Genomic DNA, 13,858 nt, shown 5'->3' with positions numbered 1-13,858 from the left:
TGCTTTCTATGTTAATAAACATTCTGAACAAGAAAGAGGTGTTCCTAGATTAGTCATAAACTATAAACCCCTTAATAAGGTTTTGAAATGGATTAGACATCCTATTCCTAATAAAAAAGATTTATTAGACAGATTAGTTCATGCAATTATATTTTCCAAATTTGATTTAAAATCAGGATTTTGACAGATTCAAATAAAAGAATCGGATAGATATAAAACTACTTTTAATGTTCCTATAGGACATTATGAATGGACAGTAATGCCATTTGGACATAAAAATGTCCCTTCAAAATTTCAACAAATCATGAATGATATTTTTTTTAATTATAGCAATTTTATAATTGTTTATATAGATGATATCTTAGTATTTTCTAATGATATTGAAACACATTTTAAACATTTAGAAATGTTTAAAAATATTGTTATTCAAAATGGATTAGTTATTTCAAAATCTAAAATGATTTTATTACAAACTAATATCAGATTTCTTGGTCATATGATTGAAAAAGGAAAAATAATTCCTATTCAAAGAAGTATTGAGTTTGGATCAAAATTTCCTGATATAATAACTGATAAAACTCAATTACAAAGATTTTTAGGGAGTCTAAATTATATTTCTCCTTATATTCAAAATCTTACTAAAGATTCTGCTATCTTTATATGATAGACTTAAGAAAAATCCTTTACCTTGGACAGATAAGAATACTAAAGCTGTTCAGATTATTAAAGATAAAGTTAAGAATCTTCCTTGTCTTATGCTGGCAAATCCTTTATGGGATAAAATTGTAGAAACAGATGCCTCGAATATAGGTTTTGGTAGAATTTTAAAACAAAAAGATCCCCAAACAAAACAAGAATATCTTATAAGATTTTATTCCGGGAAATGGAATAATGCCCAGAAAAATTACTCTACAGTGGCAAAAGAAATTTTAGCTATTGTGAGATGTATTTTAAAATTTCAAGATGATTTATATAATCAAAAGTTTATTATAAAAACTGACTGCAAATCTGCCAAATTTATGTTTAATAAAGATTTTAAACATGATGTGTCTAAGCAAATGTTTGCTAGATGGCAGGCTCATTTAGCTCCTTTTGATTTTGAAATCATTTATAAAAAAGGTGAAGATAATCATCTACCTGATTTTTAACTCGAGAATATTTATCCTAATGTTTTCATTTACAGATATGTATTCCCGAGGAAGAGGAGAGTCCTCTTATAGAGGACGAGGTGGCAGGGGAAAACCCCCTAATATTATTGCCCAGCATGGTAAACAGAGGCTAATAGCCCAGAACTTATCTAGTTCATCAGCCAGTAATACTGAGCAGAATGAGTTATACAATGAATTTCAAGAATTCTTGAAACAAAAGCAGAAGAATAATATAGATTCTCAGTCTTCAGCATCATATGCTAATATCATCAAAGAAGATGATAATGATTCAGCTCTTTATACAGAGACAAAACATCGTGAATTAATTCTTCTTATAGAAGAAAAAGATCTTCAATGGGAAAAAACTCCATGGACTATCATGGATAGATATTTAACCAATACATCATATGTATATGGTGCTTATAAGCAAAGAGGATTTTATGAAAATCTTCTCATATCTACAAAAAGTGTTGATATAACTCACTTTTTTAGTAATACCTAACAAAAAGGAAGTTATAACTTCTCCAAATTTATTATTAAAAAGATCATATCTATAGAAGAATGGGGTATATCTCCATTATTCTATTAGATTTTTCGTGCTTACTTATAATCACTATTATAAGCCTTGAAATTTAATCATATTAAATTTATTATTATTAAATCCAACTCTTTGAATTTAATTATTTTTGTTCGGGTAGATAACAAACAATATTTGTGTGACCCTCAATGGTTCAGGAATACAGCTAGCTGTGGGTTCACATCTCCATGTGATTCAGAATAACATTTATTCTTATTCGGGTTTACCCTAGTTAACCCCATTCTTTTCATCAACTCCTTGATCAAGAATGTCAGAACTCATTTCTGATTGCACCCATCGGATCATGGTAAGAGCGTCTAGTAGCATCGCCCTATGATCCACTAGGTATCTCTGATAGTGCCTGCAAGAACCTTTAGTCATGGTGAGCGTACAGTACGGTCCCTTCAGCACATATATCCCGATCGAATCTGCAACCATTGGTATATCGAGAGTTGCATATGAATTCGATAACGATGTGATTTATCTTTGAGTACTAATAGTGACATGGTATGTGCAACTAAGAAAACACCTTTTCCTAAAGCACATTTCTTGCTCTGGCCAGAGACTCCTTGCACTATTAATTCATAAGATCACATAGGATATCTTCTCCCGTAGGCGAACAGTGAATCCCCGACTACAATGCATTTGCTCCTACGTATTTCGAAACTACACCCAACCTCGCCACCTGATGACCCTCGATGGAGTCGGTAAACGGATCAAAGTGCATGCTAGTACGTATAGCCCTTGCATTGTCTCGGGTCAAAGGACTAATGGTGTACAACCATAACTTCGGACTATTCCACTCGATATGTGGGAACCACTTGGATAGTCTGAGGGTGGGTTGTTCAGTGCATCATCATGTAATCACTCATCTGTATGAATGGACCTCTCCATGTCCTTGTCAATGGAACATGACGTTTTCATCACAGATGCTAGTCTCAAGCTTAAGCGATCTTTATCCTTGTTTTAGACGGCTGATTCGACTAGGAACCTGTTTAGAATATACGGTACACTTCCTAATGAGTTTCATGATCTTACGTTGCGACGCAGACCTCATGGTACCTATTGTATATCCAAGGACTTTATCTATGCAGCTTGCATGAGTATACAGATAAAGTATAATGCCATAATATGATTAAAATAAAGATTGTTGTACATTAGAGTCAATAAAACCCTAGCCACAAGTTGGTTTGTCGGGCACCTACTCTAACAATCTCCCACTTGCCCTATAGCCAACTACCCATAGATCTCAGACCCATTGCTTCACGATGCTTCTCAAACAATGGTCCTGACAGGGGCTTTGTCAGTGGATTAGCAACGTTATCTACAGAGGCGACTTTTTCTACTGATATGTCTCCTCTTCCCACAATTTTCCGTATGATGTGGAACTTCCTCAGTATATGTTTGGATCGCTGATGAGACCTCGGCTCCTTTGCTTGCGCAATGGCACCGGTGTTGTCACAGTACACCGGGACTGGATCAACTCCTTGAGGTATAACGCCCAACTCTTGGACAAAATTCCTCATCCAAGCTGCCTCCTTTGCTGCAGCTGATGCAGCTATGTATTCTGCTTCAGTGGTCAAATCTGCTGTGGTGTCTTGCTTGGAACTCTTCCAAGAGACAGCACCACCATTGAGCTTGAATACAAATCCAGAGGTTGATTTCGAATCATCCACATCTGATTGGAAACTAGAATCAGTATATCCTTCCAATTTTAATTCTCCATTCCCATAGACCATGAAAAAATTCTTAGTTCTTCTCAAGTACTTCAGAATATCTTTCACGGCTTTCCAATGCAATGGACCGAGATTCGACTGATATCTGCTTGCAACACTCAGTGCAAAAGCAGTATCAGGTTGAGTAGATATCATACCATACATAATACTGTCAATATCAGACGCATATGGAATGCGGGTCATGGATTCTATCTCATCATCAGTCTTAGGGCACATAGACTTAGATAGACTCGTACCATGACACATTGGGAAATATCCTCTCTTGGACTCCTCCATAGAGAATCTCCTCAGTATGGTATCAATATAAGTGGATTGGGTAAGCCCTAGCATCTTCTTTGATCTATCCCTGTAGATCTGTATCCCCAATACATATGATGCTTCACCTATATCCTTCATGGAGAATTTACTAGCTAACCATATTTTAGTTGACTGTAACATCCCTACATCATTCCCAATGATTAGTATGTCATCAACATAAAGTACTAAGAATGTCACTGCACTCCCATTAACCTTCTTGTATACACAAGAATCCTCAGAATTTTTAACAAAATCAAACTCTTTGATAGTGTTGTCAAATCTGAGATTCCAACTCCTTGATGCCTGTTTGAGTCCATAAATAGATCTCTGAAGTTTGCATACTTTATGCTCACTTCCTACTGATGTGAATCCTTCAGGTTGAGACATGTAAATCTCTTCCTTAATATCACTATTAAGGAATGCTGTTTTCACATCCATCTGCCATATTTCATAATCATACCATGCTGCTATGGCTAGCAATATCCTAATGGGCTTGAATATTGCAACTGGAGAAAATGTTTTCTCATAGTCAATTCCTTGTCTTTGAGTATATCTTTTTGCTACCAGTCTAGCTTTGAAGGTCATAACCTTCCCATCCGCCCCAAGCTTCTTTTTATAAATCTATTTACTCCCTATGGGAACAATTCCCTCAGGTGGATTTACTAAGGACCATACTTGGTTCGAATACATGGAGTCCATCTCGGACTGCATGGCTTCAAGCCATTTAGATGAATCGGCATCTGATAAGGCTTCTTTGAAGTTCCTTGGATCACATCCATGAATAGGCTCATCTTGGCCCTCTTCTAGAAGCAAGCTCATTTTATTAGGTTGCCTTGAGACCCTTTCGGATCTCCTTGGAGCTTGTGTCTCTTCAACTGGCTGTTGGGGTGTAGGTTCTACGTTTTGAGCAGTGGGTGTATCTTGAATTTCTTCAAGTTCTATCCTCCCACTTTTTTTATCCAATAGAAACTCCTTCTCTAAGAAGGTGACATTCCTTGAAACAAACACTTTTGTTTCTTTGGAATCAAAGAAATAACATCCAGCAGAATTTCTTGGATATCCCACAAAGTAGCACAAATTGGCTCTACTATCCAATTTGTCTCCTACTGCCTGCTTCACATAAGCAGGACATCCCCATTCTTAAGAAAAAATATTTGGGAGGTTTTCCCATCCAAATCTCATATGGAGTTTTATCCATTGCTTTTGTATGAACATTGTTCAACAACATTGCCGCTGTTTCCAGCGCAAATCCCCAAAAGGATGGCGGCAAATCAGTAAATCCCATCATAGATCGAACCATGTATATCAATGTACGATTACGACATTCTGACACACCATTCATCAGTGGTGTCAGAGCCAGTTTTGTACTTTGATTCATATTTATGTTCAATAATTAATATATAGATCGTTTCCAAAATTAATCGATTAACCGGATCGGAAAGGAATTGGACAAATAACAATGAATTGAAACAATTTTTTTCATAGATGTTGCATATGACACGTGAATATGAAAGAGATGGGCAACACATAATTTTTTATTTGGTCAATTATTAAAACATGATAATTGATTATAAAAGATACAATTTTTTGAAGAAGGCTTCATTTTCATGAAGCTGATGCCCACCTCATTTCCATAAGTATATTTTAAAATATAAACTCAATTTGTTTATGTCCAATTCTCGATTTTAGAAATTTATTTTTCTAAAGAAGTAATCATAATTCTTAATTTATTTAAAATTTGATTTTTAATTTATTAGGTGTAAAATAGAGATTTTACAATTAATTGGAAATTTGATTAATTAGAAATTAAATAAAATTGTATTATTTAATTTATTAATCTTATTCTCAATTAATATTATAATTAAAGGTAAAATATGATTTTACCACAAAATTCAAAATTAATCAATTAGAAATTAAATAAAATTGTTTTATTTAATTTATTGATTTAATTTTGAATTGAAATGAGATTAATGGAAACGATAGATTCAATTAATATTATTAATTACATATAATGTAATTTATTAATATTATTAATTACATGTGATGTAATTAATTAATATTATTGCATATATTGAGATATTTGCATGGTGGATGATTACGGACCTTACTAATGTGTTTAGGTGAATGTTTAGGTATTCATTAAATATTAAAGTTGTAATATTTAATTGGGTCTGCGAGATCACTCTCTCTATTTTCTGATGTTACCCACCCCATATTTGTATCCCTATTCTACTATCTTCACAATTTAATAGTTAAATGTAATTCATTAGAATAAGTGGGAGGTATAAATTAGAAGATGGAGTAGAGGAATGAAGAATTGTAAAATGGAAGCTGCAATGTAATAGGATTGCATTGCATACCTGCATTACCCTAGACAGATTAACGATCCACGATGTGGTTTACGTGGATCACATAGGAAAAAGGCCGTAATCATCTACATTTATTAATTATGCATGTGATGTATGATGAATGTTGTTTGTATATTTTATTTATACGTATGATGTTGCATGAATAAAACATAGTTGCATGAATCCGGCAAACAAACAAACAAAGAAGAAAGACATGAGATTTTAAATGATGAGACAAATTTTCAAAAATTAAAATCCCTCATTTGGAATGAGATTCAAAATTTATATCAAACCCATTAAAAGAAAAAATTAAAAGAAAGTTTAATATTTTCTTGCCTTCCATCAACGGTGGTTACATGATGAATGCTACCCGCGGTCAGACTTTAGCCTAGATAATAGGGAGGTATAGACGCCGGAAAGCTGTGACTTCCACTGACATATTTGATGTGAACTACGTGGAACTCCCATGACATTGGCCTAGATAATGGGGATCTCATGGTGACCGTCCACTAAGGTTCAATATTGATGGGTCGGGCTTGACACGTGAAGAGAAAGAGCACCTATAATGGGTTTTCATCAAACGTGAGGCAAAATTACGTAAGAGTTGCAAAGAGTTGCAATTGGGCTATACCTTTTGAAAATTGTGATTTTCCAAGATAATTGGGATCATGATTTATCAATTGGGTCTTACGTACTCACGAAGGAAATTAGATTTCCCATTTTTCATCAGAGGATGGTGAAAATGCCAAAATAGTGGGATGAAATTCGTAAAAAATAAAAAAATCCATATTTTACGTCTTATAAAATATTTAAAATAGTCAGTAACTTTCATCTGTTTCTAATTTCAGTATGTTTACGATGATGACGCGAAATCCATTATTTGCGATTCTTGATCAAAACAAGTTAACCGGACCGAATTATCAAGACTGGCTAAGGAATTTAAAAATTGTTTTAAATTTTGAAAAGATAGCATATGTGCTTACTAAAGCTCCTCCAAAAGAGGCATCAGCCAATGCACCTGTTGATGAATTGGCAAAGCTAGAGAAATGGTGGGACCATGATTTGAAAGCTAAGAGCTATATGTTAGCTTCGATGTCAAATGAATTACAGAGGCGGTTTGAGGATGCTGTTAATGCCACTGACATTTACACACACCTACAAGAGTTGTATGGTGCACAGACTCGTCCCTTGAGGCATGCAGCCGTCAAGGAACTCATGACTACACGTTTGCGAGATGGGGCCTCGGTCCATGAGCATGGTGTGAGGATGATTGGGATCATTGAAAAATTGGTAGGACTATCTTACCAAATGAGTTGTCTACAGACATCCTATTACTATCACTGCCAGCATCGTTTGATGGGCTTGTGGTGAATTTTAATATGAACAAGATAGAGGCTAGCCTTGAAGAGTTAGTTAATATGCTTACTACATATGAAGCCACCATAAAAAAGGAAAAACCTGTTTTCTTAGTGGGTTCCTCGTCTGGGATGAAGAAAGGACCACAAAGGAAGGGAAAGAAACGTTCTGCTCCTTCCAAAAAATTCAAACCCAAGAAGAAGCAAACTACAAACACTTCTAAGAAGCTTGCAAAGCCTAAAACAAAAGAAGATGTTTGCTTCCATTGCAATAAGCCTGGACATTGGAAGCGCAATTGTAAGGAATATCTAGTTCAAACAGGTTCTGACAAAGGTATGTTTTACATTGAAGTAAATATCTCGATTAACTCAACTTCAGGTGGGTCTCGGGCTGGGGGGCTCTCGCCTCGGTTGAAGGCTGGGCTAGGTGGTCTGGAGGGTGGCCAAGGAAGGTCCAGGGAAGGTTAGGAAGGGCTGGCTCGTTGGTGGCCTGGGTAAGAACCTCCACGAAAGAGATAGCAGCTGTAGCGTGAAAGTTGCAGGGTGAGCGAGGCTGTTGTCCTTGGTTCAGGGGCTTAGCTGCTTGGGTTCTTTGGTCTGGGCTTGGGCTGGGCATGGTCCAGGGAAGGTTAAGGTCGTGTGGACTTGGTGGTGGCTCGGCTGGGAGGGTCCTAGTTGGGTTAGGAGTCCTAGACATACAAGGAAGCACAACACACAACACAGCAGAAACATGGGTCGACTTCCAGGAAGAATTTGAGCGGGTTAGGATCATGTTTTGGGGCTGGGCTTGCACAGTAGGGTCCTTAGATGGGTTGGCTAGGTTTTGGCTCAAGTTGGCTCGGGCGTGGCTCAGGTAAATTAGGAGATGGCTTGGTGTGTACGTTAGGTCATGTATTACGATATGAGACAAAATACTATTTTAGTATTCAAATTACAGAAGAGATATTTTGGGCTCGTTGTAAAGAAATTTTAAACTCGTTTTCCGCTGTAATTAATTAATCCTAATCTGATTGTATTGTAATAACGATTAGGAGCTAAAGGCCCCACACAAAGTGGTATCAGAGCATAGCTGGGATTGCTCGATTGAGTCTTGTGTACACTTGAATAGGCACAAATGAATTGTGCGTATGTGTTTGATTTATTTGTATTACTTGCTCCTACTTGATTTGATTTGAGTAAGTATCTGATGAGATTGATGATATGAGAATATGATGATGTGAAATTGATTTGTGATATTCATCATTGATTTGTAGATGGATCACACAAATGAAACTGCGAGTAGCAGTACTGGGAGAATAGTTGGGCAATTTAAAGGATTGTCCATGTATGTGGTGATGGCTCGATTCCAGGATCTGAAACCACCGAGGTTCTTTGGCACTGAGAGTGCCGAAAGAGCAGAGCCTGGTTTAAAGATATCGAGCACTTGTTTAATATTGTTGAGTATTCCAAGGCTCGGAGACTGAAACTTGCTTTGTATCAGCTGAAAGACCGAGCTAAATCTTGGTGGGAAGCCGCTGAGATTGGATTGAAAGAGGCCGTGATTGAAGTCACTTGGGGTGTCTTCAAGGCCCAGTTTTTGGAGCAGTATTCCCCTCCTTCCTATTATACTGCTCAAGAGAATGAATTCAATAATCTGCAGCAGGGAACGATGTCTGTTGCAGAGTATGCTTCGAAGTTTTCTACTTTGTTGAAGTATGCACCTCACGTAGCTGAGAATGCGAGGGCAAAATATAACAGGTTTGTAAATGGTTTAGATCCTGCTTTATATACATATGTTGTTTCTGGATTGCCTACCAGCTATGCAGAGGCAGTTGAACGAGCCGAGGCTGGACTTAGGAGAGGAGGTTTACAGTATACCCCTCCACCTCCAGTGTCAGCTCAGCAGCCTACTTTGCGGCTGAGGGGAAGAAGTTCAAGAAGACTGGTTCTGTTTCTTCATCTTCTTCGAGCTCTAGTGGATCACAGAGAGGGAGTCCTGTGGTTGCTCCCTATTGTAGTCATTGTGGAGGCAAACATACTATCGAGCAGTGTCGAAGTATGTTTGGTACTTATTATCAGTGTGGGTAGGAAGGTCATTTCTCTCGGGTATGTCCGAACAGGGGTACGACTTCTGCTCAACCCCAGCCAGTATTTAGAGGTGGCCCTATTACTATGATGAGACTTGCTGTTCCATTGTTTCACCAGTCGAATGTCCTACGATATCGAGGACCGGGTGGTCAGACTGCCCAAGTTCCTCCTCAAGTTCGAGTGTATGCTATGACTGAGGATCAGGCGAAAGAAGCTCCTGGTGGTGTGATTGCAGGTATTTGCATGCTTTGCGATTATCCTGCACGTGTTTTATTTGATACAGGAGCATCTCATTCATTAATATCTCATGCATTTGTTGCATTTCACGATATTGAGTGTACCCCGTTGTATGATACCTTGTCGATAGCAACGCCAGCAGGGAAGATTATTTTGTCTGAGCAGGTTGTGCATAATTGTGTATTAATATATGAGGATAATGTGGTATTTCTGAATTTGATTGTCCTCCCAATGCACGACTTTGATTGTATTGTTGGCATTGATATCTTGACGACAAATCGAGCTACTGTTGATTGTTGTCATGGAGTGATTCGATTTTGACCGATTGATGGACCCAAGTGGAATTTTTATGGCAAGGGTTCTCAAGCCAAAATTCCATTGGTATCTTCCTTGGAAATGTCTCGACTTTTGACCAGCAGAGATGAGGGTTATCTTATCTACGCTATTGATGTCTCTAAGAAGGAGTCTTCTCTATCTGAGATTCCTGTTGCGAAATAATTCCCAGATGTATTTCCCGATGAGATTCCTGATTTTCCTCCTCATCGAGAAGTTGAGTTTAGTATTGATCTTGTGCCGAGGACTGCACCTATTTCGAAAGCTCCCTATCTCATGTCACCATTAAAATTGAAAGAATTGAATGAACAATTACAGGATCTTCTCGATAAGGGATATATTCGACCGAGTGTATCACCTTGGGGAGCTCCAGTTTTATTTGTTCGAAAGAAAGATGGTACTATGAGAATGTGTATCGATTATAGGCAATTGAATCGGGCTACTGTGAAGAACAAGTACCCACTTCCCCGTATTGATGATTTTTTTGATCAGCTTCAAGGTACTTCTGTATACTCGAAGATTGATCTTCGTTCTGGATATCATCAAGTACGAGTCCGAGACAAAGATATGCCTAAGACTGCTTTTCGTACCAGGTATGACCACTATGAGTTCTTGGTTATGCCTTTCGGTCTCACGAATGCTCCTACTGTTTTTATGGATCTAATGAATCGTGTCTTTCGAGATTATCTGGACCGGTTTGTTATTGTGTTTATCGATGATATTCTTGTTTATTCGAAATCGAAGAAGGATCATGCTGAACATTTGATACTGGTACTTCAAACTCTTCGTACTAGTCATTTATATGCCAAATTGTCCAATTATGAATTCTGGATGGACAAAGTGGTATTTCTGAGCCACGTCATTTCGAGACATGGCATATCTGTTGATCCTGCGAAGGTCGAAGCTGTATTGAATTGGCCAAGACCTACGAATGTTCCTGAGATTCGTAGATTCATGGGTTTAGCTGGATATTATCGTCGTTTTATTGAAGGATTTTCGAAGATAGCTAAACCTATTACTCAACTGGCACAGAAGAATTAGCGATTCATTTGGTCAGATGAATGTGAAGCTAGTTTTCTTGAATTGAAGACGAGATTAACCACAACACATGTGCTTACGATTTCCTCAGGTAGCGGAGGATTTGTGGTATGTACAGATGCATCGGGTAAAGGTTTTGGATGTGTTCTGATGCAACATGGCAAAGTGGTTGCTTATGCGTCTCGTCAATTTAAATCTCATGAAACACGTTATCCTGTTCATGATCTCGAATTGGCTGCCATTGTGTTTGCTCTGAAGATTTGGCGCCATTATTTGTACGGAGAAAAGTTTGTTATTTATTCGGACCATAAGAGTCTGAAATATCTCTTTTCTCAGTCTGATTTGAATATGAGGCAACGCAGGTGGATGGATCTCTTAAGGATTTTGATTGTGAGATTCAATATCACCCTGGATCGGTGAATGTTACTGCGGATGCTCTGAGCCGTAAAGTTCATGATTCTGTTCTAGCTTCTGTTTCTGTCGCCAAAATACACGAGGATATATGTACTTCTGGCTGAATTTTTCACTCGAATTGGAATTCTGTCACTGTCTCAGCATTGCAAATTGAGCCGAATTTGATATCGAAAATACGAAAGGCCCAACGATGCGATGCTCGAATCCAAAAGTCGAAAGAACTTGTATCTGCTGGACATCAGTCTGGATTCCAGATTTCTTCTGATGGTTCTTTACGACTTAATGGTCGGCTGGTAGTTCCCAATGATTCTGATTTGAGATCTGCCCTTCTTCGAGAAGCACATTGTAGCAAATACAGTATTCACTCTGGAGGTCGGAAGATGTATTTGACATTGAGACCTCAATTCTGGTGGAAACGTATGAAGAAGGACATTGCTGAGTTTATTTCGAAATGTCTTGTCTGCCAGCAAGTGAAAGCCGAAAGAATGAAACCTGGAGGATTTCTCCATAGCCTCGAAATCCCGAAATAGAATTGGGAACATATTGCTATGGATTTTGTGACTCTTTTGCCTCGTTCGCCCAAGGACTGTGATGCTATTTGGGTGATTATTGATCGGCTTTCGAAATCTGCGCATTTTATTCCGTATGAACGGACTTATCCTTATAAGAGAATGACCCGTTTATACATTGAGAATGTTGTGAGACTGCATGGTGTACCAGTCTCAATTGTATATGATCGTGATCCCAGGTTTGCTTCTAAATTCTGGGGTTGTTTTCAAGAAGCGATGGGTACGCGTTGGGCTATGAGTACTGCTTATCACCCTCAAACTGATGGCCAAACTGAGCGTACGATTCATACTTTAAAGGATATGTTGCGTGCGATTGTGATGGATTTCAGGATGGGATGCCAAGATGTCTTACCACTGGTTGAATTTTCTTATAATAATAGCTTTCAGACGAGTATCGGTATGGCACCGTTTGAAGCTCTATATGAGAAACGATGTAGATCACCATTATTCTGGGATGAGATTGGTGAGAGACAATTGACTGGACCTGAAATGATACAGGAAATGAAAGATAAGGTTCAGTTGATTCGACAGCGAATGAAAGCTGCTCATGATCGTCAAACGAGTTCTGCGAATAAACGAAGATGACCCTTGGAATTCCAGAAAGGTGACAGAGTGTTTTTGAAAATATCTCTCTTTAGAGGCATTTTTTGATTCGACATGCGAGCGAAGTTATCACCTCGATATGTTGGTCCATACGAGATTCTTGATCGAGTTGGCGATCTTGCTTATCGATTGGTATTGCCACCAGCTCTATCTGCCATTCACGATGTGTTTCATGTTTCTATGCTGAGGAAATATGAACTGGATCCATCACATGTACTTGCACCCGACGAGGTTGAACTTGATCCTTCTCTTTCCAATGTCGAACAACATGTTCGTATTATGGATCGAAAGGAAAAGATATTGCGTAATAAATCGATTCCTCTAGTACGAGTGCAATGGACACGACATGGTGTGGAAGAGTCGACGTGGGAATTGTAGAGCAAAATGCGAGATTCATATCCGCATTTGTTTGATTCTATGACATCTGTCCCATTGTATTCGATGTATTTTGATCCTTTTACTGATTTTAGGTTTGGTATGTACTATAACTGGTGATATATGTATGTTTACCAATGTTATGTATGTAGAAATGTTTGAGATTTCTAGGACGAAATATTTTAAGAGGGGGAGAAATGTAAGGACCGTATATCACATTATCGTAAATTTTATGTGATTATCGATAATGTATGTAATTGTCATGTGATTATGTATTTGATGTATACCCTGACAAAGAAATTGAGAAAATGAATATTGAATATGAATTGACGTTGTAAGAACTCGAGTGGAGAAGCCCGACACCAATAAGTACAAAAATCAAATAATTGTACAGAACGTGTGGCGCCCGGGCGGTAGAAAATGACCGCCCGAGCGCCAGAATATGTGAATTTGTGTTCGGGCAGAACACTTTGCGCCCGAGCGGTAGTTTGTGACCGCCCGAGTGCGAAGCAAGTGGCATTTGGACAGAACATGCCGCGCCCGAGCGATAATTTGTGACCACCGGAGCGCGGTACATATTTGAGTCGGGGGCAGAATGTCTCGCGCTCGAGCGCGAGAATTCTCCTGCCCGAGCGCGAGAGACGGTGGGATAAGGATAAATTCTTCTCTTTCCTTCCGTCAGTCAATTTCAACAATCTCGAGAGAATTGAGAGAATTTCGAATTTCTTTCGTCCGATTCGACTTCGAAACGCTGTCTAAAC

Source organism: Primulina eburnea, chromosome 18 (assembly GCF_022965805.1).
Source record: "Primulina eburnea isolate SZY01 chromosome 18, ASM2296580v1, whole genome shotgun sequence".
Lineage (NCBI taxonomy): Eukaryota > Viridiplantae > Streptophyta > Magnoliopsida > Lamiales > Gesneriaceae > Primulina > Primulina eburnea.
The sequence above is the reverse complement of the archived record's forward strand: the minus strand, read 5'-3'. Positions refer to the sequence as shown.